This window comes from Anguilla anguilla, chromosome 10 (genome assembly GCF_013347855.1).
Source record: "Anguilla anguilla isolate fAngAng1 chromosome 10, fAngAng1.pri, whole genome shotgun sequence".
Classification (NCBI taxonomy): domain Eukaryota; kingdom Metazoa; phylum Chordata; class Actinopteri; order Anguilliformes; family Anguillidae; genus Anguilla; species Anguilla anguilla.
The window spans coordinates 21,385,438-21,411,180 of NC_049210.1; the positions used below are offsets into that span (position 1 = coordinate 21,385,438).

The 25,743-nt window shown below is 38.7% G+C and overlaps 1 protein-coding gene across 1 annotated transcript in view; it reads left to right on the plus strand.

Annotated features, from left to right (window-relative positions):
• Positions 1-1,211: 1,211 nt before the first annotated feature.
• LOC118206854 (BMP/retinoic acid-inducible neural-specific protein 1) overlaps positions 1,212-25,743 on the plus strand; it is a 136,910-nt gene continuing 112,378 nt past the window's right edge. The window contains exon 1 of the mRNA XM_035379986.1: positions 1,212-1,732. The gene's annotated coding sequence lies outside the window, so the exon portion shown is untranslated. The remainder of the gene's footprint in view (positions 1,733-25,743) is intronic.

Here is a 25,743-nt window from a genome sequence, read left to right on the forward strand (position 1 = left end):
TTTCTCTTGTTGCAACAGGCCATATCTCCCATAATGCACCTGTGGTTTTTCATAGTATATGCTATAAACATTTGATTAAATACATCACCCAACAGCTTGTCATTTTCATTCCGCAGTTATATATTTTTTTTCCATTGCATTGAGAAGAAGTCAGTTATTACGATGATGCTTCAACTACAGTTCATCATTCTTTCATTTAAAATATAACTCCAACCCAACTGATTTAATAATCAAACAAAACCTGTCCCTACATAATGGTGACATTCTAACCATTGTAAAGTGGTCACCCCATTACAGCACATTCCACCTGTTCAAGTGGCAGGATGAGCAATGAACTGTTGTTGAAATATCACCACAAGACAATTACCGCTGACCACAACTCAATAAAACCAGTATGTGTAAAGCACACATATGAATTGGTTATGAAAAATATTTTATAAATGAAAAAAAAAAACCTGTTGAATTTTGCACACGTTATGTCTCTTATTGGTAATCCTGTTCTAATATGATAGCACTGTTAATATTCATTATAAACTGATGAAATTGATTACATCTATGTTTGGGATCAAATTGACCGCAGTGATAGTGAAGCATAAACTCAAGCCAATCACCAGCACGCACACACAAGTACGTACGCACACACACACAGTTCCACATGCACGCTTACATATGTTCAGACATGGGCACGCACACACACGCATGCACACACACACACACATGAACGCACATACACACACACACACACACACCAACTTGACCAAATCAACTAAAAGCAATCTTCAGCACTGCACTTACGTCAGGTTCTTGCATTCAGACTTCCACTTCATCTGATATTCACCAACATTGAAAAACTAAAATGTCATGCCAATGTATGGCCATTAGAAAAGGAACCTCCTGTGTTACTGATACAATCCAATTACATATAGCACTTAAAAGCGATATCTATCTCTATGTAGTGACAAATTATTAATTTTAGAGACCAATTCACCTTAATTCAGTTTAATGCCACATTCTTTAGTATCCTAATGTGTGGTGGCCGATGGGCGATAACAAAATCGTCGTTACGTTAGATAAAACTCGCGATTATAGAACATTTGTGATTAAAAAAAAACATAACAAATAAACAAACACACGCACGCACAAACGCACGCGCGCGCACGCACGCACGAACGCACACACACACACACACACACGAATATACCTCCTTTTCTGTCCCATTCACTTTTGTGTTCCAGTACCTCCCCTTCGCTGACTAGCACAACCATCCTCTTCTAATACAAAACTGTGATCTCAGCACCTCCCCCTCGTCTCTCCCATTTGCGTTCTCTTCGGCGAGTCTGCCTTACTGCTACCTTCCCCGGGAACCGTCCTATACTTTTCCACCTGAGCCGTTCCGCCGCCGCGGCGCAGCGCTCGCTCTGCCCCCCGCCCGCTCCCGATCGCGTTAAATCACATCGGATATTCATTCTTCCTGTCAATAAATCCCCTCGCGCTCTTCTGGTTCCCATCGTCTCCATGTGTATACTGATGGTTATAACCAGACCCAACTGAAAAAACTGGATTTTTTTCCCTCTTGAGCATGAGAAGGACTGTCGAATCATCCGCAATCCTGCATCAAAGATTGGGCTACCAGCATGACCACCGGGTACCGACACACCAGCCCAAGTTTTTTGCCAACAGATTAAATCACCGGGGACTTCGGATCCCAACCATATAGGAGAATAAATTTTAGGTAAGCATGAGCATTTTTCAGTAGATACTAATTGTTATATCTAGACGCGAAGTTAAGAAATCGGTGAATACGCAGGGTTATCTCAGCGTGTTCCCTTAGGAGCTCAGTGTTGGGAGGTAATGCAGCATTGGTAATTATGGTAATGTTGAAAGAACAGTGTTTTAGCGTTGGGTTCCGGATTATTTTGTTGTATTTAGGCGCAATATTTCTGGGTGTCCTTAGGTCAGTTTTGTTATTGCGTTGATTTATACTTCCCTTCTATACTTCCCTTCACCTGGGTCAGTATTCTTTTCGGTATCACCATATCATTGTACACGGTCTGCATTTCCTCGAACACATTATCACAGTGTCTGCATATAAAAATGTGGACATGGTTTATAGTTGAAATCGACGTCTGTTCTTACATGAGTCAAGCAGCACATAGAAATGCTAGCAGAGACAGTATAGAGCCTGGGAAAGAGGGGAGGTGATGTAGGAAGAAAAGTCAAATATGTGTTCAGTCCGAGCACGGTTTCCTTTGGACCACGAAGGGAACAGACCTTGCAAATTGCTCGCGTAATAGGACCCCTAGACCCCAAGGATGTGCGTTTAAACTGATTTAGCCTGCAATACCAATGATCTTGCACCGGGGTTTTAAATCTAATGTAATAATTAGTGGACCGAGTAGCCCCAAATTATTTTAATTTACCTGTTTTATTTATTTGTACAGACACAGGAGTTATGTCCCTGTTAGTTTTCACGGCTATTTGTCTATGTGTAAGGTGTAAGCACACAAAGCACACAACGAGATGCTGCAACAATGCTTATGTACGGCAGAAGTCGAACGCCGTGCGGATGGTTCGCTGACAGCACGAATCCTATATCGCTTGTGGCTGTTGAAGTGAAGTACTTGGAGGACCGAATTAGCATCACTGACTGAGGAGAAAACGCTCAGTATCGAGAAAATCAAACGACCCGTTGTGTACCCTACATGCGCCGCGGTCAATAAGTCAGCAGAAATCTCAGCACGTAGGCTATACAGCACCGGGAGCACAATTACACGTTTATTTCGACATCGTCTGAACACTCAGCTTTTTTTTTTGTTCCAAAGAGAATTGTTTTTGACTGCTGTATCGACAAAATAACGTATCTCATTTGTTTCCATATTCATTTTCAACCACTCTTGGAAGTGCATACTCTGAAATGTATCTTGTAACCACATAAGCCATGGTCCTTCTGTCAAAACCAGTGAATTCCACCAGAAAAGTTTGATTATGGTACTAAACTGGATTATTACTAATAATATTATGTTACTGTTGTACAAGTTATTTTGGCCTATATAACTTTATTGTTTACTGATATGTTTAAATGACTTATAATAATAATAACAATACTACTACTACTACTACTACTAATAATAATAATAATAATAATAATAATAATCAAAGATAGGTGTAATGGGGCGGGGGGTTAACACGATTTGAGGAGGTTCATCCATCTGTATTTGTCAAACTGAGCGGCAGGGGGAGCTCGCGGACTTTTACTACTCTGGTCGAACTTCGCTATTCAAGGAGGGTTCATTGAAAGTATTATTGGTTAGAAATCCAGAAAGTCGATCGTCAGAGGAGAACATGTCAATATTACTTCTTACAAGTGTTTGCGCATATGTGAGCTTAACATTAAAAAGTGTATTCGTATATATCTATATGTATGTTTAAAAACAGACATTCTGAACCAATGTTACATTCGAAGGATCATGATGCTTAATAATGCAGCATTAACAATACACCATGCAGCATATTATAGATAGTAAATGGCATATTGAGAGCTCTGTGTCTTTGTATATGATCTGACAAATGCCATTTCACTTTCTGATTTTTTAATCTCCTTGTTTGCTACAAACAATTCTGTTGATTCGGGATTATTCGGTCTATTAACAAATAACAAAAGGAAAAACACTACGGCTGATCCATGTCAAATCTCATCTTTAACGCTTTAAAAAATAGCTTGGCATGACTGCACAGTGTAGTTGTAGTACAGTATATTATTGTGCTTCTGTTTCTTTATCTTTCTTATCCTTTTTGTGACTTCACTTAACACTAAGGTCAGTGGTTCAGCTGACAATGTAAAGTACAATAGATCAGAGGGATGCTTTGTCACAAAGGAAATTTGTTGCAGTGCTAACAAACTCTTTGGCTTTCTGTTGTCTCTATAGCTTTGTGGGCCCCCTTAATGAGTTGGGACATTCGAGGATAATTGTACCACATTAAAGACACATTTAGATCAATTAACTCAAATTTTATTTAAGTGGCTAACAAAAATAGGCTGGTTTATGTATGAAAACCATTAGGAATGCACAGACAAGATTGCAGTAAAGAAAGTCAAGCATTCTTTTAGAGGTTGTCAGAGACAGACAATGCAATTTGAATGCTCAATTAAGGATAGATACACACTGCTGATGGATGCACCATGCTGGAGAATGCATTCAATGTACTCCTTCTGTGGCGTTTCAGAATCCTTTGTTTTGATGTAAAAGCCCTCCATTAATGTCCCAATTTTTGGCCTAGAGAAGCCTTTCAGCCATGGTCTGTTTGCCACTCAATTAAGGCCATTTGGATTTTGAAGTGGCCCCTCCAGCAGGTGAAAAGCATGGGTGAATATGGTATACTGTATACACTTTCTTTAGCATATAAATGGTATTCATGCATGGAGAACATCTATCTAAAGGTGAACGTTCATGCACTGGATAAAATTAGGACACTTGCATATGATGCCCATATTTAAATATGACAATAACTATCCAGGAATTATGAACAAAGTTACTATGTGTTCTCAGCAGTTTATTAAATGCTAAATTAGTAGATGGTAATAAAGAAAATATGGTGAACCACTCAAGTGAAATTGCTCCAGGCTTCAGTTGATAGAAGAGGTTACTAGTCTCCCAGTCAAGTTTATTAGATCAGAGCTTGAATACTGCTCAACCATTTCAGTGTATTTGAAATCTTTTACTACTTTTTAGTGTTCTTGAAATCTGAAAAGATTAGTTGTGTAACTGGCTAAAAAGTAATGCTGTCCTGATATTCATTGCAAATGTACCTGTTCTTCCTTTTATGTGTCTCTTTGATTAAACACGAGAAACTGAATCATCTCTCAGAGTGAGGCATTTTGCAGGATTCTCAGGAGTAGGAACACTCACACTGCATTGCTCTGACAATATGATTTTTTTTGAAATTTTTTTGAAATACTCACACAAGTGCATCAAGTTAATGTGACTTTTATGTGTGATGAAATACTGTATAAATATCCATGCATGTGTATATTTGCGCTGTGACTCTGAAATTAAACGCAAGTATTCACAGAGGTCAATAGCAGTGACCTCATGTGTATATTAGTGCTGTGACTAATTACATACAAATATTCACAGAGGAGAAATGGTAATGCTCTGACTCTGTGATGAAATGAGAATGTTTATCAAGGTAATGTGACTCTGATGAAATTCAGGCATTCACACGTGCCTATATCAGTGCCGCGACTAATTAAACACTGATGTTCACCGAGGTGAACGGCAGTGCCTTGATTCTGTGATGAAATGAGAATATTTACGGTTGTGCAAAGTGGTGCTGCTGTGGCTCTCTGTGATGATTTTGTAGGTTGCGGTGTCCTGACTCACATAGATTAAAAAAAAGGAAAAAAAAGAGGAGGACAGGCAGAGTGGGGCAGTCAGAGGCTGCAGCGGGGAGCACACTGACTCTTTGTTGCGACTGCAGACGTGCAGGAGGATGAAGGAGGCCGTCAGCGCCTGGGCAGGAATAATAAGTGCTGTCCACCACAAAGGCCACTGTTCCTCTCTGCCTCTTTTCCTTCCCTTTGGAAATGTGTGAGAGAGTGTGTGTATGCAGCGTGTGTGCCTGCTCATTAGTGTGTGCGTGTGTGTGTGTGTGTGTGTGAGAGAGAGAGAGAGAGAGAGAGAGAGAGAAAGCGATTTTTTGTGACGTGTGTGTATATGTGCATCTGTGTGCATATCCAATGTATTTCTGAAAAAAATGCAGTAACAAAAATTGGCAATAATTAGTCTATTTGCCATATGTTGTGAATATCCTTATGAAAAATCTGTGAAATTGGCCTTTTCACATGTGAACCCACAATTTTCACATGTGAAAAAAACATCACATGAGAACTGTGATTGACTTCTTTCACATATAGTACGTGAATGAAAATTTCAACATGTGAAACGACAATAGGTCACATTGAGTCTTTTTGCATCTTCACATTTTCACGTCACTGACTTTTTAAAATGTGAATTATTTTTTCTTCACAATTTTCATGTGAAGACAAAACATGTGAATTTAAATAGTAAAGACGACCCTTTTCTACTCTCATTTTATAGGTGGGATTATTTTTTATAGTGCACGTGTACTTGTCACATGTTGGGTGTTCACTTGGTGATATTTTCATAAGGTTAGTTGCAACCTATTTTCTGATCATGCTAATGTAGTTGATTAAAATATATCTTTGGTTTTTAAGTTTTCATGAGAGAATGCTCTATTCTCAGTCCTGAAAACTGAGGAAGTTTCAAGGACCAGATCACATCTTACATCTTGTACAGATTTGGTCATACTGGGTTGTGACTTTCAGTGGACAGGAGTGACATCAAGCCCATGTACCAAGAGTTGGTTGTCACAGCAATACAGAGGCTAAAGTGAAAAGCAAATGGAGACTCTATTCCTCCAGTGGACATACATTTCATAGGGTTTTCATATTTAAACTATAATGGAGTGAGCATGTATATCACCGCGGAGGTCTGGCATTCGTACCCTGGTTTACTGAGAACAGTTATGTCTCACAGCTGTGGACTTTATGTTATAGTTGACTGAATTACATAACCAAGGCCATGATTCAAACCAGGTCTAAACCTCGGCCTGTGCTTATGTAAGCACTTGACTGTGGGTTAAAATTAAAGACATGTTGCTGTTCTTCACAAACACAATCAAATGGTTTGGCAATTTCCAAATGTACCTCACAAAAGTGTGTTTGTGAATGATACAATTATTGCTTGTTTTTATTTAAGAACAAGTCTTTGCAGAACAAACATCATGCCTTTTAGCATAGAATTTCAATTGTTTATGCATTGACTATGCAGGTCTTAATGTGCACAGGACCCCAAACAGTAAGTGAGACCGCCTTTTACTTATTACCCTTTTTTGAATCTTTTAATTAGTGTGCATTCAGCTTTATAATGCTGCATTAGTAAGCTACTTAACTTTGGATGCCTGCTTGCAAGTTTGTAATGCTTATAGAAAAGCAATAGATACATAGTTTTATTTTAATTTTGTTGATTTACTTTATTGATTTATAGCTAATTTATATATATATATTTTTTCTCATCTGAAATAATTTAAGGCATAGTGATATTTTGAAAAGCAGTCTGTATTAGAAAGTGATGCCATAACACAGGTAAAGTAATTAAAAGCCCTGTGGAATTGTTGTGATTTAATAATAATAATAATAATAATAATAATAATAATAGCTAAAAAAAATTGCTTTAGCTTTGAGGTTGGGTATTTAAAAATAACTTAATCAGAGGGAATTTAGCAAAGTTAGCTTAGCTAAGTACCATGGCTTCAATCTATGTCTATGTCACTGGCCTAAATGCAACACATGCCCTTTAATTAAAAATAAATGCAAATGGTTTTCTGATGTTCAATTTAAATTTGGTGATGGAATCTGTAATGATTGAATTTATGAATAAAACAACAAACAATTGGTAATTCTATGTTGAAGAATAAATGTTGACTGAATCCTGGCCAGCATTTTCCAAACAATGGCAAAGTATCCCACAATGCCATGCAGCATATACATTTACTTTTGGTCTCACAACAGGTGAACATTACCTGAGGCAAAATTCAAAGCGCCTTTGTTTTCAGACAGGGATTGCATACCAGATTGCATTTCCTGTTGGCCCCCAGCGAGGGAACATACAGCCATTAATTTGTCAACTGAGCCCCCCCCCCCCCTCCACCCACAGCATTCCAGAGTTATGTAGGTATGATGCATGACATGGTGAGCCCTGCAGCCAGACGGCTGAAAGAAAGATATGGGGGGTCCTGTGGGACCACGCCTTCCATAAACAAGGATCTCATGTCTGCAGAAAAATGAAAAAAGGCACAAAGATCAATAATTGATTATTCAAACACCTGAGTAAGCTTAAATAGTAGGACATAGGGAGCAATCTGAGAGGCGGATGCTGATGTTTTTTCCCAGTTGTTGAAAAAGTAAAACAACGCGAGTGAAAATGGAACATTCCGTTGCGTATCTTTTTCTGCAATCTGTGCCGTTTCTGCTTAGCAGTTTTTGCCTTAATTTCTATTGTTTAAGCAGTCTCTTTCATCTGCAAGCATCTGAATTAATTTAAATAAGACACAACACAAAACACTTTGAAATCTGCAAACATCCGAATAAATTTAAATAAGACATAACACGAAACACTTTAAACTTCCAAAAAATTTATTTTAATGAATGTAGAATTAAACAAGTAAAACTAAACAACCATCTTTATTCCAATTACTAAACGTGGAATGAACTAATTTTTGCCCTCTCCTGGGCATAAAGTTTTCTGGGAACTTGTACCGTTTCTTACACTTGCCTGGGCTTTTTTGTTCAGGCAATAAACTAAATTTCATGGTTATGCTCATATTCTGATGCCCGTATGAAATTCCATTTTGAAGTACCAAAATCCATCTGACCAGTCGGTTATTTTGCCACCATAGTAAACTTGGGGCTCTGGTGAGGTGGGCTATCAATTTTCATCCATTATCTATACCCGCTTATCCTGGTCAGAGTCACGGGCGTGCATTGGGTGAAAGGGCAGGTCGCCAATCTATCGCAATCACCATTCATTCATACACCTACGGGCAATTTAGAGTCTTCAATTGGCCTACCTGCATGTTTTCGGACTGTGGAAACCAGAGTGCCTGGAGGAAACGCATGCAGATATAAGGGCAACATTCAAACTCCGGGATTCAAACTCAGTACCTTCTTGCTGTGAGGCAACCCACTCCACCACTGTGCTACAGTGCAACAAGTTCCATTACTCGAAACTGGAAGTATAAAGTACAATGCAGTCTCAGTTATGTGCAATATACAATGGCATTCAAATGAACCTAAAAATGTTTAATTTGTGAAAACCTAAAAAATATCAGTGTAACATATTGAAGCAAGAATTTAAGGTTTATCCAGTTAAGCATTTTTACAGTTCATGCCACAGACACAATTAGGTCTTTTGACAGAAATGATGGGACTTGAACAGGAAGTAGAAAGATGACCTTCAACTCTTCTGTCTCTTTGGGAGCTCCTATCCAGAATTATGAGCCAGATTCTGTTGTTATACGGTACCTCTGAGCAAAGACAAAGTCTAGTATAACCAGAACCATGTCCATCAAATATAATCTGAAATATTTTTCTTTTATTTTGTTTTAATACAAGAATGACACCATTACACCATCTTGGCCATTTCAGTTGAACAGATTGGTATGTGCTACAGATGGATAACTTGTGTGTCTCTGAAGCAAGTCTTAAACAAGCCTGACCCACCCCCTTTTTTGGGGGCCTGAACCGCACCCGGCTAATTTAACAGTGTTTAATTATGACTTCTGCTCCACTTCCTTAATGTATTTATGACTAGAACAACCCTAACTTGTACAAGAGCCAGTAATTTAAAAGACGTAATAAACTTTTACAAGCATGCCTGCAAAGAAGCAGAATTTCAGGTAGTAAAAAATCACAGAGTTGATGCTATTGAATTGCATCTGGAATGCTTGCTGTAGTGAAAAATAAAAATAAAATAAAATACAATAAAAATGTCCTAAGACCTCCCTTGGGGGTTGTGCGAACTCTTTGTAATTGGAAAAGGGAATAGAAAGGTATTCAAGCTGTAATATTATATTACCCCAAATATTAACTGTATACTTAGGCTGTGTTGCTGCCCTGCAAAGTAACATTCACCATAAAGTCAAGAGTATCAATCTGGATAGGTTTTCTGTAGGCTGTGTATTATCTTACTAAAGAATTATCTGCTTAAATTAAACCATTCCTTTGGGAAGGTAACCATGCCCTGGATCCCTGAAGCTCTCCATGTTTTTAAATCGGCCTGTAGGTGGCACTGTACTCATCCACACAATATATAATTTATATTAGCCTGAACTATATATGACATTCAGATTTATGGCCAATATACGAAGGGTTCAAATTTTATTTAATTCTAAACTGACAGGTATTTAATTCATTGACCACATGTCTGGTCGATAATGTAATTACATAATAAAAGATTTGGTGCATGTATTGCTTACACAGTGCTTGAGATAAATCCGCTTGGCTGAATTAAGTTTTCTCTGTGCTAAACAGACACATTCAACGCTGCATTGCCAGGTTGTCATTGCAAATAAGAATTTGTTCTTAATTGGCCTGCCTGGTTGTATGATGGTTAAACAAAAAACATAAATTACAAATTATGATACCACAGTAGTGTAGTATGTGCTGGTCCAACACAGTTGGTTCTGTGATTGACTGTCACCATCATCTCTGCACTACAGTGACACACTAGTCCTGTGCTAGAATGATACAGCTGCATTTGTCTCTGTGCTCAGCTGACACATTGATCTCTGTGGTCGACAGACACAGAGGTCTGTGTGTTCGAGTGATACATTCATCCCTGTACTAGACTGACACAGTCTGCTCTGTGTGTGACTGTCAGAGTTGTCTCTGTGCTAGACTGACACTTTTTTTCTACACACGACTGTAGGCTGGTGCAGGGAGTTGTGTGTGGAGAGATGCTCCTGTGTTTCAGACTGATGCGGCTGACTAGAGCAGGGGTGCGGAGTGAGGGCCAATCTGTTTCAGATTCCATGCCGACCCCTGCTCTTAATAATTTAATAAGACCTACCATTTATTTGATCAGACACTTTTTAATGTCCTGTCATGCACTATTGCTGCAGGCTGCACATGTGTCCTTGATAAAAAAACATTTTACTGTGGCCTGATACTGGAGCGAACCAGCACCGGTTTATACAGCTGTTTTGGAAACAAAGGCTGATTAAGCTGTTGGAATGAAAATCAGTCCACGGGGAACAGAGTCCTGTACCTCATGTTGCAGTGAATGGAGGCCCACTGGCTCCATCTCCCTCCTCTCCCTCCAGAGCATGCGGACAGCGGGATTATTAATAGACAATGGCAACCTGGTGAGATGGGCGGTCGTGCCAGCTGGCTCCGAGCTACACCGGGCCAGTCTGCCCAGCAGAGAGCACCAATGCCAGGATTAAATAAATAGAAAGTAAACAAATAAATAAATTAAACTTGGTAATAACAAATAGCACGGCCTCTTCTTGTGCGTTCATCGGCTCTGTAGAATTAGAGCGCTCGCCTATCCTGTGATGCGGCCACGACGCTAAGCCTGGGCTGGAGTACCGCGGCCCTCAATTATGTGTGGCCTGCCCCTGTCAGAAAAGTCTGCCACCTGACCTTTAACCTCATCCCACAAAAGGAAAACAAATGTCAAGGACTCATTGTCAATGTGCCACGCTATCTGTCAATAGCCCCTCTCCATCCCAAAATTTCCATCCCAAACACCTCAGACCCCACACTAAAGGTGGAAAGCTGGGTTTCTTTGGCGATACCATTTCCGATTGGTTCCCTTATTCCCATTCCCCCACCACTGGAGCCTGCCTATTACAAAGCAGGCTTTGGTGTGTCAAGCATGGAAACACGTTGACGTATGTGGGCTGCGGGCATGCGGCTTCAACAGGATGCTGTCTTGAAACCTATGGCAGTTACACACACAGCACACCAATTTTGCAGCACTCAATACCCAGCATTCTTGTATTCTTTTGGCATCCAGAGAGTTCCTCTTATTACTCTCTATAACCACCTGGAAGGTGCTGTTACCAGCTTCAGAAACACAAAACTCCCTTCTCTCCTAATCCTCCTGTCGGCACCTTGTGGCTCCCTTCCCATACTGCTATGAGCAGGTAAACATCTGTTCCCTCTTTCTCCACCGTGGGTGTAGTGGCAGTTACATGAATGACTGCTCTTAGAGAAGCTGCCCTTTCGCTGACAATTTTCTCGACACGCAGAAGCCTATTTCGTGCACTAAAGCAACAGTAGTCGATTTAACCTCTTGAGGAAGTGTTCAGCTGAAGAGTTATCACGTGAAGCAAAAATCTGTACCATTCCTAGATTTTTTCAATAGCTCACAGTCTCAAAAGCCATGATGTACCATGTACATGGCTCCTGTTTATATAGCCTTCAACAGTCATTGTTCTCAAGCCTGATTTAGTGTTATTGGTACACTGCCGCGGAGAAAGATTTTATCTCCGCCAGTGTTCAGCTTGCTTAAGCTTGTAATTTTTTGCTCCACGGAGGGAAACAATAGCAATCTTTTATCTGATCCCAACAGGCTTATGTGCCTAATTTCTGGCTGCACCTCAATGTAGAGGTAAAGAGACATTTTTGTATTTTGTATTTGTAGTCATCTTTTCAAAAAATATATATGCTCAGAATAATGGCTAAAAATGACTGCTTTGATAGCTACTACAATAACTCTGTGCACTTTATTTTTCTTTGATGGACACAGATTACTAAATTTTATTTTTTTTAAAAGAGTTTTTTTATATAATTATATACTAATGTCCATTTAATGTGGATATGATCAAACAAGTCATTACTGTAGCTCTCTCACCTTCATATTTTTGCATTAAAAACGTTTTTCTAATCCATGGAAAAACGTGTTCTAGGTGAACTCCTGGTGTTCTCTTCCTACTTGTAATTTGTCTTTCCAAAATACTCTCAACACATTACAATCCCATTAACTAACAAGCATTAATGCACACAATAATAAAAAAAATATTACTCCTCCTTAGTATTATTATTATTATTATTATTATTATTATTAATAATAATAATAATAATAATAATAATAATAATAATTTCCTTCAAAACCTTAACAATGCTTGTTCAACATGGACACTGCTGTAAAACACCCTGCTAGATTGACTAGTCAGTCCGTAACTCTGATGTTCTTCTGCAGTTCTTTTCTCACATTGAAAGTTCCATTCCTATTGTAATTACACCCTAGATCGCTTAAAAAAATTGAGCATGTTTGTTTGCCTACTTTATAATTAAACATTTTATTCTATGCCTTTATTTTAACATTTCTGAAATAACATAATTTGCCTGAAAAAAGTGGTAAATGTCTTTGTCAAAACATTGACTGGGGAAATTGTTGCTACCCACAAATTTGTCTGCTTACTTTTTAATACAATGGAACACTGCCGGCACCTAATCAGCTTTCGGCCCAATGTTTTCAAAATGGAGAAACATGGTGGTACTTTAATACTTTCTCATATTCCACCGAAACAGTCCACTAAAATATGTTTTTGAAAACATTTGACGTTTGAAATAGGACATGTAATTGCTGAATCTTAATTAATGTTTGATCTGCTGCGACTAGTTTGGCAGTTTGATCCAAGTTTCATGAGATACGCTGACCAATTAATTTGCATAGAAAATACTTTATGCAAATGAGATGGACATACTTACTCCACCCACCCCCGGAAGCATTTTTCAAAATTGTCTAGTAGGCGAAGTCAGGGTGAAACAGTGAGTGCAATTGCTCTTTAAAGATACAGTGTGTAGGATTTAGTGGCATTGCCAAGTCCGTTCCGCTAGATGCCACTAAATTCTACACACTGCACCTTTAAATGCTAACATGTTCATAAAATGAACTGTATATTCTGTCCTTATTACTGCAAAAGGACACGTACCTATTTTAATAGCAGAGCAGCTATATCTACATTCATTATACTGCATAATATTGCTTATATAAATTAACTTGGCCTATAATGCCCTTGCCTTGTTTCTGTAAACTAGCAAAGTAGTTTAGTAAAACTGCTGGTTTTTATAGCTAACACTTATGCATTTTATAAAAATACTTTCCCTGCTTTGAGAGGATAATATGTATGTGTATCTGTAACTGCATCTGTAGCTATAGTATAACAGTACTTATAATTATCTATAAAATGTATGCAGAATACATATGGTGCTCTAGTTCAAGCCATTAATTGTAGTAATCATTAATTAGTATCTATATAATTGCCTACTGAATCAATGAAGGTTAATTAATCATTACTAAGTGATACTGAAAAAAGTATTATACAATAAGTGTTCTTCCCAGATTGTGCTGCATAGGAAGTAAAAACAATGCTGAGATCCTTTAAATAATGCTTATAAAGAAATAAATTATATGGTGTGAACAGTGTTTGCTTTATAACAGGTGCTACAAAGTGAGTGAATAACCTTCATGAACAGTAAAATGGCATGGAAAAGGTGTGAATAGTTTCTGACACATGCATACACAAGACTTAACTTGCTGGCATTGAAAACTGACAAAAAATGTGAGCTTACTAGTGGACTAATTTCAGAGGCATGTGAGACATAGAATGTGGTGGAAAAACTGTTGCAGTAAAAAGACATGAAACTGAAGACATGGAACCAGAAAGAGTTTAGCTGTGTCTTTCAATACATTGTCAATACATTGCACGTGAACCAAACATTTTATAAATAACATAACATAACATAACATAACATAATGATGAAACAGGGCATTCAGCCCAATGACGCTCACCATTTTCCTAACTAAATTAGTGCTCTGATTACCTACAGACTAGATAGTATCTAACACTGTATAAAGCCTAGTCTTGAAAAGGCTATTCCACACATTGATTACTCTCTGTGTGAAAAAATTCTTCCTAATGTCTGCTCATTTTACAATCATTACCGTATATTATTTTGAAACACTACCTTATTTCAAAACAAACAAATAAATAAAACTTTACATTAAGCCATCCAAAATGTTAATGGTGAAGGTGAGAATGTGGAAGCTTACTAACAACCATGAACAAAGATCATGCAAACCAGCTGTCAATGCATTTGTTAACTTAGCTAACATAAAAAAAATGTTGTTATTGCTTTGTTACTACATTCATGACTTTTTAGTTTATGTCCCATGGTCTTGCATTGAACCCTGACCTTGTCAGCACCAACTGTGTCCGGTAGCTCCATAGGGCAATGCATAGTTGCTGATTGCAATGCCAGGGTTCACTCGGATAGGCTTCCACATTTCTTTGCTTTCTAGTGACCCCTGCTGGTGGATCGAGCACCCATGGACTGCATGCCAAAGCTGCATATGAAGATGTCTTCCCACTTAGTTCTATGTAATCTTAGCTGTAGCCTGTGGGAATTGGACATGTTCAACCCTAAGTTGGGTGCGAAATTTGTAAATGAATCAATAAATGTTTTTTTTTTTTTTTTTTTTTACAAAGGTGCCAATGCAAACTGAGAGCCAAGGGTGCCCTGGTCACTGTCATTACATTAACTGCAGCAAGGGACTTCAAACACATTGTGTTTTGTTGGAGAAACATGGATTGAAATAGTTAATTGGACATTCCACATGGTGGGAATTGGACATGTTCAGCCCGATGTTGGATACACATTTTATCTAATTTTCCCAACATAGAATTATTGTAGAGTATTCCAAATTATTTGTAAAAGCACTTAACAGAGTTTGGGTACAATCATAAGCAAGAGTAACCAATCCTCTGCATACCCTAAAAGTAGCATGGGCATGGGGATAACGGTCAACCTAAGAGATATTAGAGAGGAGAAAACAACATCATCATCAACCTTAAGGATGCACACTGTGCATGTTTACCCTGAATAAAGGCATAGACCACTTTCTGAAGGTGCATGCACTCCCCTTCTGTGCCCTGTCCTTCTCTGAGTTTCTTAGTCATTGCTCTCGTAGGGATTGGAGTTTATTAGTCTGACATAGTTACAACATCCGTGATGTATGTCCTGCGCTTTAATTATTTTAATGTAACTATGTAGGCTATGAAGAGCATGACACAGAGTTTATGATTGTAATATAACACCATATTAAATGTCATAATAAAATAATTGGTGAGATATGGGCATGCCACATAATTCTGTTTCCGTGGGTACTGTAATATTAGCCTGTTAAGGTCTTTTATTCAGGTCGAGACATTGCTTATTTTCTTGGCTTATGTGCAGAAGTTACTGTGCTATAATAGAGGGAGTGGGAGAGAGATGCAAGGCTGAGAAGCACAATAACATCATTGTAATATAACACCACATTAAATGTCATAATAAAATTATTGGTGAGATATGTGCATGACACATCATTTTGTTTGCAAAGGTACTGTAATATTAGCCTGTTGAGGTCCTTTATTCAGGTCCAGGCATTGCTTATTTTCTTGGCTTATGTGCATTATTGCTACAATGGAGGGGGTGGGAGAGGGATGCATGGCTGATGTAAAAAAAAAAAAAAGCAAACTGAAAAAGACTTCCTACTAAACTATACATTATTGCCTCATTACAAATAAAGTGATATAGCATTTCTTCTTTATATATAGGATGGATATTGAATTTTACAACCATCTTATCTCAGATCCAACAAAATACCTCAAAACTCATTGGACATTCCCAAAAGGTGGAATGTTCTTGACTGGCTAAGTCAATAACATGACCTGAGTCAAACTGAACTTATTTTTGACTTAGCGAGTGTGAAGGCAAGAAGACCCAAAAATGAACATGAACTGAAGATAGCTGCAGTGCCAGCCTGGCAGAGCATCATCAGAGAAGATACCCTACGTCTAGTGATGTCTATCAGGCTTCAGACAGTGATCAAATGCAAAGGATTTTCAACCAAGATTACGTTAATTTGTCCAAATATAACTGGTTCCCTAAAATGGGGACTTTGTATAAAACGGGTTTCAATACTTATATGGATCACCAAACCTGCATGTAAATAAAGCAGACAGTCTGTACTTTAAACTGACATTCACTGTTTCATTTCAAATCCTGGGTGTTGGAGTTCAGAGCCAAAACAACAGAAATGAAAGCACTGTCCAAATACTTATGGACTGCATTGTATATATTTATAGATTGTGTGCATTTCCTGTATGGTTTTCTGTAGCTACATAGTGGAAAGACAAATTGCAATGGGGGCTGTCAAATTCCAAGCACCCTCTTTGGTGCTCTGAATTCTGAAATCTCCAGTTTGAGCTGCATACCAGGAGGGTGCCTAGTCGGCTTGAAGCTTTTTTCGGTGGGGGTCACAGCAAGATTCTGTCCGGTAGAGCGGAGTGCCGTGCTACTGATTTAATGGTAATTACACCGAGCGTTGAGTTCCCCACTGACTCCCTCTCTGCAACTGGCAGAAAGCAGCTATTACTGAGCCTTGCCATTGTGTGATTGGGCAAGAGTTGGGGGTGGGGCCGGGGGGAGATAGATGGCAAGGCGCAGTGGTGTTCCCTGTTTCCCAAGGGGGCGGTACAGCTGATGGGGGCAGAGCGGATGAGGGAGGAAAGGGCGTATGAGTTAGCACAGCTGTGCGCCCCTGAGAATTTCACTTCCCCACCCCCAAATTAATCAAACTACCATTTTTTTTAGAAAGGGTTACTGCTAAATCCCTGAATGCAGGCCTTTATTCGAATGACAGTGGCCCAGGATTATCATATTGTCATATGATGGTAAGGTGTGAAAAATTGCTAAAATAGTCCAGTTACTCAAGCCTGGATTCAACATCTACCATTCATTTTGAATTCCGAACCCATTCAAGTTTTGTTCACACTGTTTAGCAAGTTCAGTAACCCACAAAATGACTTGCTAAACAGTGCTTGTGAAAAAATAAAGAGCACATTTTTGAGTCAATGTAACAGAGGAATGCGGGCGGAATCCAAGCCGCCCTCTTCCAATTAGATCCATTCTGCTGTGTGGGTATCCGTTTTATTTCAGTAATGATATAGGAGGTGAATATGCTCACTCACCACACTGAATTGTTCTCTGAATCCAGAGCAGAGCGGAATCCTGATGCATAGGCTCCCTTTGCAAGCTAAATTTAGGGGTTTGCTTCAGAACTCCAGAGACATTGGCCTGGCTGCCTGAGAGAGGGTTGTTCATTGACTCCTTATTTTTCATGGCTTGTTTTTTATTTTTTTTATTTTTTATATTTTGTCCTTTGGTACTTCAAAGTCCATTTCTTGCTGTTTGAGAGCCTGTGTGCTAACCTACATCTCTCAGCTTTTACCCTTGGTAATTTGTTGATTTTCATTTTGTCGATAATTTCCGTGGCTGACAGCCTGCTTGAATCTCTTGTGACCACTTTCAAGCTGAATTTAATAGCAGACTCCTGTCTGAACCAGACAGCTGTTCAGGATTATATTAACTCCGTTTAAATCTCAGATCTTTGTTAAGCACCGTGAGCATGGTAGTGTGATGCAAATAAATATTTCTCTCATTGAGCATTGCCTAGCACCGCGTGAACATGATTATTTATTTGCACTTGTAGATCATTGTAAGTCTCTAATTTAGCATCAGCATGATGTAATTGCTCTTTAGAAGCATACTGTTTGGTGATGTCAAACATGTCATGGAAAACGTTTTTCATTGTTATTTTTTTGAATGCTCTCTTTCGCAACAGACAACATGAGGAGTACATTAGAAACACGCTCGCTACTATCTTCACTAACATTTTCAGATCCAAAGAATAGTTAACCTAAATTGAAACACCATGCAATTTATTGGCAATTATTCTTATAAACATTGCAAATATGACAGATTTCAGATGAGGGATACATGCAGTCCCTCCTTGTAAAACAATAGATGTTCTTTACATTTGGTTGACAAAGCTTGTGAATATTATTTATTATTTTTTACCCTACTACCAACAGTTTATGGTCCTCCGAGGGCAATAGCTTTTGTAGTTAGTGCATTTCCTTACTTAGATGATAATAATTTCCTAATCTGTATATACTCTATGGCTGTGTTAAAAGGGTTCAGTTGCTACTCCTGCAACATGTTGTATTAGCCTATTTATTTAGTAGTGTTAGTCTTGTGAGTCAGTCTGGATAAAAGCACATGCCAAGTTGTGGAATAATAGTAAATAATAAAAAAACACTGTCTCATTTCAGAAAACAGCATTACTCACCGAGCCTGTCTTTCTTTCACACACCCGTAGCCTAGCTTGGCAAGCTCATAAACCTGTGGTACAATGAGCCTGACCATGATGACACGAAAATGTGAGATAAGTTCATCCAGCTTCTGGAGGATGAACATTGCTTATAAACCTTTTAACCTTCTGTTCTTACTTCCTGTTCCTACTGACAAATCATGATCTTATGGGCGTATCAAAAATTAAAGCTAAATAAACCAGCCTATAGCCATAACAGTGTAAATCAACCAGCCCATTAGCTATAACACTACAAATCAACTAACCGATAACATAACACTGTCTGAATCTTTATTGAAACAATCAGAAGTTTTAGCATTAATCAATCCTGCAGAAAGAACCTTGGGTCGAAATTACTCATCAAAACAAAGAAGGAATGAAATAGACAGCTCAGGTTTCATATGTTATCCAATCATCGCTTCATTGTAACATTTCCTGTGTTCACTCAACAAAGCAAGCAATAAATTTAGATTTGTTCTCACCGCTCCCACCACCACCATTCACAAAACAAACTCAATGTTCTTAGATGGCTCTGGCTGTGAAACCAGGACATTCTGTTTCCATTTTTTTGAAGCCAGTAATGTTTCTCCAGTGCAAAGGTAATTAATTTCACAAGGGATGCATGTTTTCTTTCCCTAAACCCCATTAACGTTTCATGTCAATGTTCCCCAGACACATTCAGATTATCAGCTGACCAATCACAGTGTTATCCATGTGTTTTTTAAATTCTCACATGGAAAATATATATGTTTGAATATGAGCGTTGCCTGTTGTATTTTTATTTGTTTATTTTTAACTGGGGGTTGACAGCACAAAATATTGGTTACAAGGGGTGCGTTAGACAACACTGTCTGTACCAGTATCTACAGTTAAGGCCAAAAGTTTACATACACCTAGGCTAAAGATATTCAAACTCAGTTTTTCACAACTCTGCACATTTCGTATTACCATACATTTAATTTGGCAAGTCAATTAGGGTATCTATTTTGTTCACATCAGAGGTCATTTTAAAGCAATCAATTAGAGACAGATTTATTTCAGCTTTAATTCACTATATCAGAATTCCAGTGGGTCAAAGGTTTACATACACTAAGTTGTAAACTGTCTCTTTAAACAGTTTGGAAGATTCCAGAAATTCATGTAATGACTTTTTAGAAGCTTCTGATTGCCAATTGCCATAATTAGGAGTTAATTGGGAGTTTATTGGCACCTGTGGCTGTACCTAAGGGGCTGCCTTTAGAGCCACTGCCTTTTTGCCCTGGATGCCATGGGTAAACCCAAGCAACTGAGCCAAGACCTCAGAAAAAAATTGTGGACTTCCACATGTCCGGTTCCTCCTTAGGAGCAATTTCCAAAGAACTGAAGGTACCACAACCATCTGTACAAACAATTGTATGCAAATATAAAAAAACTTTGGACCACACTGACACAGCATCGTTCAGGAAGGAGGCACAAATGAACTCCCAGGGCTGTCGAACTTTGGTCAGAAAGGTTCAACTGAACCCTAAGTCAACAAAAAAGGAACTGGTGAAGGAGGCATCACGTACCAAAGTATCGTCCACCATTAACAGAATCTTACATCGCCATGGCCTGAAAGGCTGTCGCGCAAGGAAGAAGCCCCGACTCCAAGACCAGCATAAAAAAAGACAGGATGAAGTTTGCAGGCGATAACCAGGACGAAGACTTAGCTTTTTGGAGTTTTCTCTGGTCAGATGAATCAAAAATTGATTGTTTGGCCATAATGATCAGCGCTATGTATGGAGGAAAAAGGGTGAGGGTTTTAATCCAAAGAACACCATCCCAAATGTGAAGCTTGTGCATGGCAGCATCATGTTGTGGGGGTGTTTTGCTGGAAAAAGGACTGGTGCGCACTTCAGAAAATAGATGGCATCATGAGGATTATCTATAGAAATACTGAAGCAACTTCTCAAGACATCAACTAGAAAGTTAAAACTTGGTCGGAACTGGGACTTCCAGCAGGACAATGATCCTAAGCATACCTTCAAAGTTGTAACAAAATTTCTTAAAGCCAAAAAAGTGAAAGCATCGGAGTGGCTATCACAAAGCCCTGACCTGAATCTCACAGAAAATTTGTGGACTGAACTGAAAAAGCATGTCCGAGCAAGGGGGCCCACAAACCTGACTGAGTTACACCAGTTCTGTCAGTAGGAACGGGCAAAAATTCTGGCAAAATATTGTGTAGCTTGTGGAAGGCTACCCCAAGCGTTTGATTCAAGTTAAGCAATTAAATGGCAATGCCACCAAATACTAACAACGTGTATGTAAACTTTTGACCCACTGAAAATCTGATATAGTACATAAAAGCTGGAATAAATCTGTCTCTTAGCTATTATTTTGAAATGACCTCTTATGGAAATAAAGTAGATTCCCTAATTGACTTAACACAGGAAATGTATGTTAATATGAAATGTGTGGAGTTGTGAAAAATTGAGTTGGAATATCTTTAGCCTAGGTGTATGTAAACCTTTGGCCTCAACTGCATATGTCTTTATCAAACATTATCAGTTTCAGTATTCCAAAAGAAAACCAGGCATTATTTTACCTTTCTTAATGATTAGCCAAAAGAAACAATGACAATTTATAATAGTCTTTGTCTGAGCGACACTAGTGCTATCTCTAGCTGCACCAGATGCTGCAGGTGCTGTGGGTGTCAATTCACTACCTGCCTCAACTATTCCATTTGAGTCCAATGCCTGTAGTCATAAAAATACTAAAAATAAAAATATTTGGCTGTTGCTAGCTCAGTAGACAGGAAGCTGTTAGCTAGTTATTCATGCATGCAAGCTTATGGTTCCTCCATTCTGTTTATGCTAGATTTTAGAATGCCTCAAGACAAGAGTTGTCAATATAAAACAAAAAGTGTGCAGTAAATCAGTACTGAGTACGCCCCGCCAATGTGTGTGTGTGTGTGTGTGTGTGTGTGTGTGTGTGTGTGTGCGTGCGCATGCGTGTGTGTGTGTGCGTGCGTGTCTGTGTCAGTGCAAGAGATCCCCCCCCTTTGGCCCATACTACATTAAAACTTCTGAGATATGAACCCATAAGGAATGGGAGATATTCAGAACTCTGAAAATGTTCATAACTTTGAATGAAGTCACATATTTTTAGTTGAATAATTTTGGAATGATACTTGCCCTAGCCTTCATTTAAAGCAGGCTTTCATTTTTAGCTATAAATCATTAATTAGTTAATAACTAATAACCAAAGACACTGTAAATGGCATCGCACAAGATCTTTTTTTTTTCTTTTAAGTTGACGATTTAGAAAAGACATAATTACAGAGCTCAGCATAATAATAACCTGTCTATAGCAACAACTCATTACATTCAATAGACACTCATTCACAACAACTTACAGAGCTTACATTTTTACATACCATCTATTTACACACCTGGACATCGACAGAACCAATTCATCGTTACGTAGCTTGCTGAAGGGTATGACGGCTGCACTGCACCTGGGGATCTGAACCTCCCAACTCCAAGTCCAATTCTCCAACCATTGTGCTACTCTTTTGGCCAAAAATGGAGGTATTCTTATGCAGCCCTTATGGTACTTGAAGCCTGGTCTCTGCATTTGGAAGGCATAAATATAGCATTGACCAATATGACTTCAAACTAGTTGTAGCTGAACTAGTAATAATAGCAGTTGCGAGCAGTTGGTAGCTTCTAGCAAAAAATTGTCCCCTTCTTGAAATCTCGAAAAGTAAAATATAGGTATCATTAATGCCATAAACAATGCAGCCTACATGTGTTGATTACAAAGGAACTGAAAGCTATTAACCAACAAAAGTTTGATACATGAAGCCAACAGCAATTTAGAGATGGCTCTTGCCATGCCATAAGATCAGAAAATACACGCCGCTGGTGAGGGGAAATGGAGAGATCGGCAGTCTGCAGATGTTTCTGACAATCCAGCTCAACTGCTCATAGCACTGCCGTTAATAAAAGCAGTGTAATAAATGTGTTAATACATTTCAGTGCACCTAGAAATGCATTAAAATGCATGTTTTATCATGTTCCAGAAATGACTATTTTTTTGTTTTCATTATGCTGATCCTTCAGTACTATCTGTCGTTAGATGAACCCACATAGTTGAAAAGAGAAGTGTACATTTACAGTTTTTACCATTGGAAAGTGTGCTCACTTTTTTGTGTGAATTGCTAGTACTTTTCAGTAGTAGCCATTTACTCAACTACAACCAGACAGGCTAATGAAATCAGCCGAGGGAGTGATTGGTTGGAAGGAAAACCTGCATACTCTCGGCCCTCCAAGGCACATGATTGGGAATCACTGCTTCATATACAGCAGCATAATTTGCAGTTTGTTGGAGCAGGCTATTTGCGTTTTTAATCTCACGATTTTGATGGTTAATTGTGATTAATCATTTTATATTGACTTATTATTCTTTAAGCGAATACTAAAGAACTGTGGAACACATTGAACATAATCTTCCTCAATATGGTCAGCAATATCATGATACTGCACTGCATAAAATGCGGTGATAGAGCACAATGAATGCAATATTTAGGCAGAATTATTCTTAAAAATCACATAATCGTTAAAAGTGAACTGAGATAGTGCATTGTTCCTATTGCTTCAGAAAAATGTGTGCCATAATGTAAGGTCACTACTACTGCCTATTTTTTTTTTATTTAAGCTTGTTGCTTCAAAAAATTAGTCTGTTAGCATTACCAGTGGACCTGTTTTTTGATCACTATTGCACTGATCTGCATGGCCGTCGCTCGTGTTTCAATTCAGCTGCTTTCTCGTTTTCATATGTTGGCTATTATCAAACAACAGTATCTCGAGAGGGTAATGTGTATGTTGGGTAGGCACATGCTATCTACAGAGTATCCATCAAATCTCGATGAGTCGCAGTAACAATCTATAGCATGATGAAGTCTGATTGATAGGCTTTCAGTGATTGTTACATTCTGAAACAGTACACTATCTGTTCAAGGTGCTGTCGCTGTTTAGCTTGCAGTTGGTACTGATGCGCAGTGCTTCTGTGACTTTTGAATTGTCCTTGTCATAAAAGTAGCTTAGGTGTTTCTTTGGTTGTTACCAATAGCCAACTCACCTATGATTGCATGCCAAGGTCAAAATACAGTAGGTTCTGCTGGGTGACATTTCCTCCAGCAGAAGATCCAGGATCAGGATTATCTTACAATGGCTAAAGATGGGATGGTTGGTAGGAAATCCGGTTTTAGAGCTGAACTACCACCAAAATAAGAAAAAGAGATTAACTGCATAAAACTTTTTTTTTAACACATTAATCATTAAAAATGAATTGTTTGAGTTAATGAGTTAACTTTGGCGGCTCTTATATATATATATATATATATGGCATGTGGCTGTAGAAGCTGCAACTGAAAATAAAATCCAAAGTCACACTCAAAAACAGCTCAGAAAAAAACAATGAAATTTATTTAGGTCTGGAATATAAGATCAATTTTGTTTGTTTTGTTTATCGGCTGTGTCTCACTTTCCCCAATTTAGGCTTTGCTGGTTTTTACCAGTATATCTTTTTTTATGTTCCCACAGTGTATTACACCGTCAAATTCATGACAACAAAAATATGTTTTGTTTTCAACTTTGAATAGGCAAAAATCGGCAATAGATTGTGTCCCATTGATTGATGACATAATATACAAGGCTTGTGAGCGAGGGCCTCTTGCTGCCTTGTGTTAGGATATCTTGCCCTTATTCGTGGAGTCAAATGCAGGACGATGAAGAACACGCTGACAAAGTTTCCTCAGAGGATTTGTGGTTTAATTCAATGCGCAAGGGAGAGACAGACCCAGCACACTCGGGCGCTGCGCTGAGAGAATCTCTGCCCATCACACTGTGTGGTGCCTAGATATACAGTTTTCATTCATACACATCAAAAGGTTGAGTTAAGTGGTGGACCGGAGACAAATGGTCTTGTCCCTTCCTGTGGACCCTCGCAGCCATTTAGCATAGGAATGTGACCTCCTTGCTGCAGACACTAGAGGTGTTATACGGAGACACACTACAGAGGTGCTAGACATACAGGCATACAAACTACAGACACAGTGATGGCAGAAACGGAAACACAATACACTACATATAATATATATATGTATACTACATAAAACTGGGAACCTATCAGTCCCCCATTTTGTATTTGGAAATATGGTGTCAAACGCCATATTCACCATAACCTATTCAGGCCTGTACCCCCAGTGAGCAAGCACAAGGCGACAGTGGCAAGGAAAAACTCTCCTAGAGTAAAGGGGAGAAACCTTGAGAGGAACCAAGGCTCAGCAGGGGGAACCCATCCTCCTTGGGTTGGCCTGTGTGCATGCTAATTACCAGAAAAATGAAAATGTTACATACCCACACACATTGGAAGAAATGACCCATACAATACATACAAACAACCCCACCCCAAGGGACAGTAATCACTATCTTTAAGCCATTGGGTCACAGTTGTTGCCTTTTATCTGCATTTTGGTGTTAGGGTTCTACACCCAGCTATCAAGTGCTCGAACAGAGATGTTAGTGGTGACATCAAGAGTGACCAGAATAGAGCTGATAGTGGTAGGAGTGTCAGTTGGATTAGTGCAGTTGGAAGTGTTAGGCAGTAGTTTGGTTAGAAAGTAGTCCTCCTTTTGTCACCAATATTGTGCCTGTTGCTAACAGGTATCAGCCCAATCCCAATTATTAACATTTATTTTATAACCAAAAAATGCCATTTGCTGTGGACCCAGTGGCTCCCTCCCATCATGCGATATCCTTATGTTTCCTAATTATATCTAATATATATAATTTTGTTACACAGAAAACCTAACCTAACCTAAAGCATTTTACACCAGTGATGAATGATTATGTGAGAGTGTCTGATTAATACAGCCACTCGGGCAGGCAGAGGCTCTCTTTCAGAGGAATTCAAAATTTAGGTCCACTATACA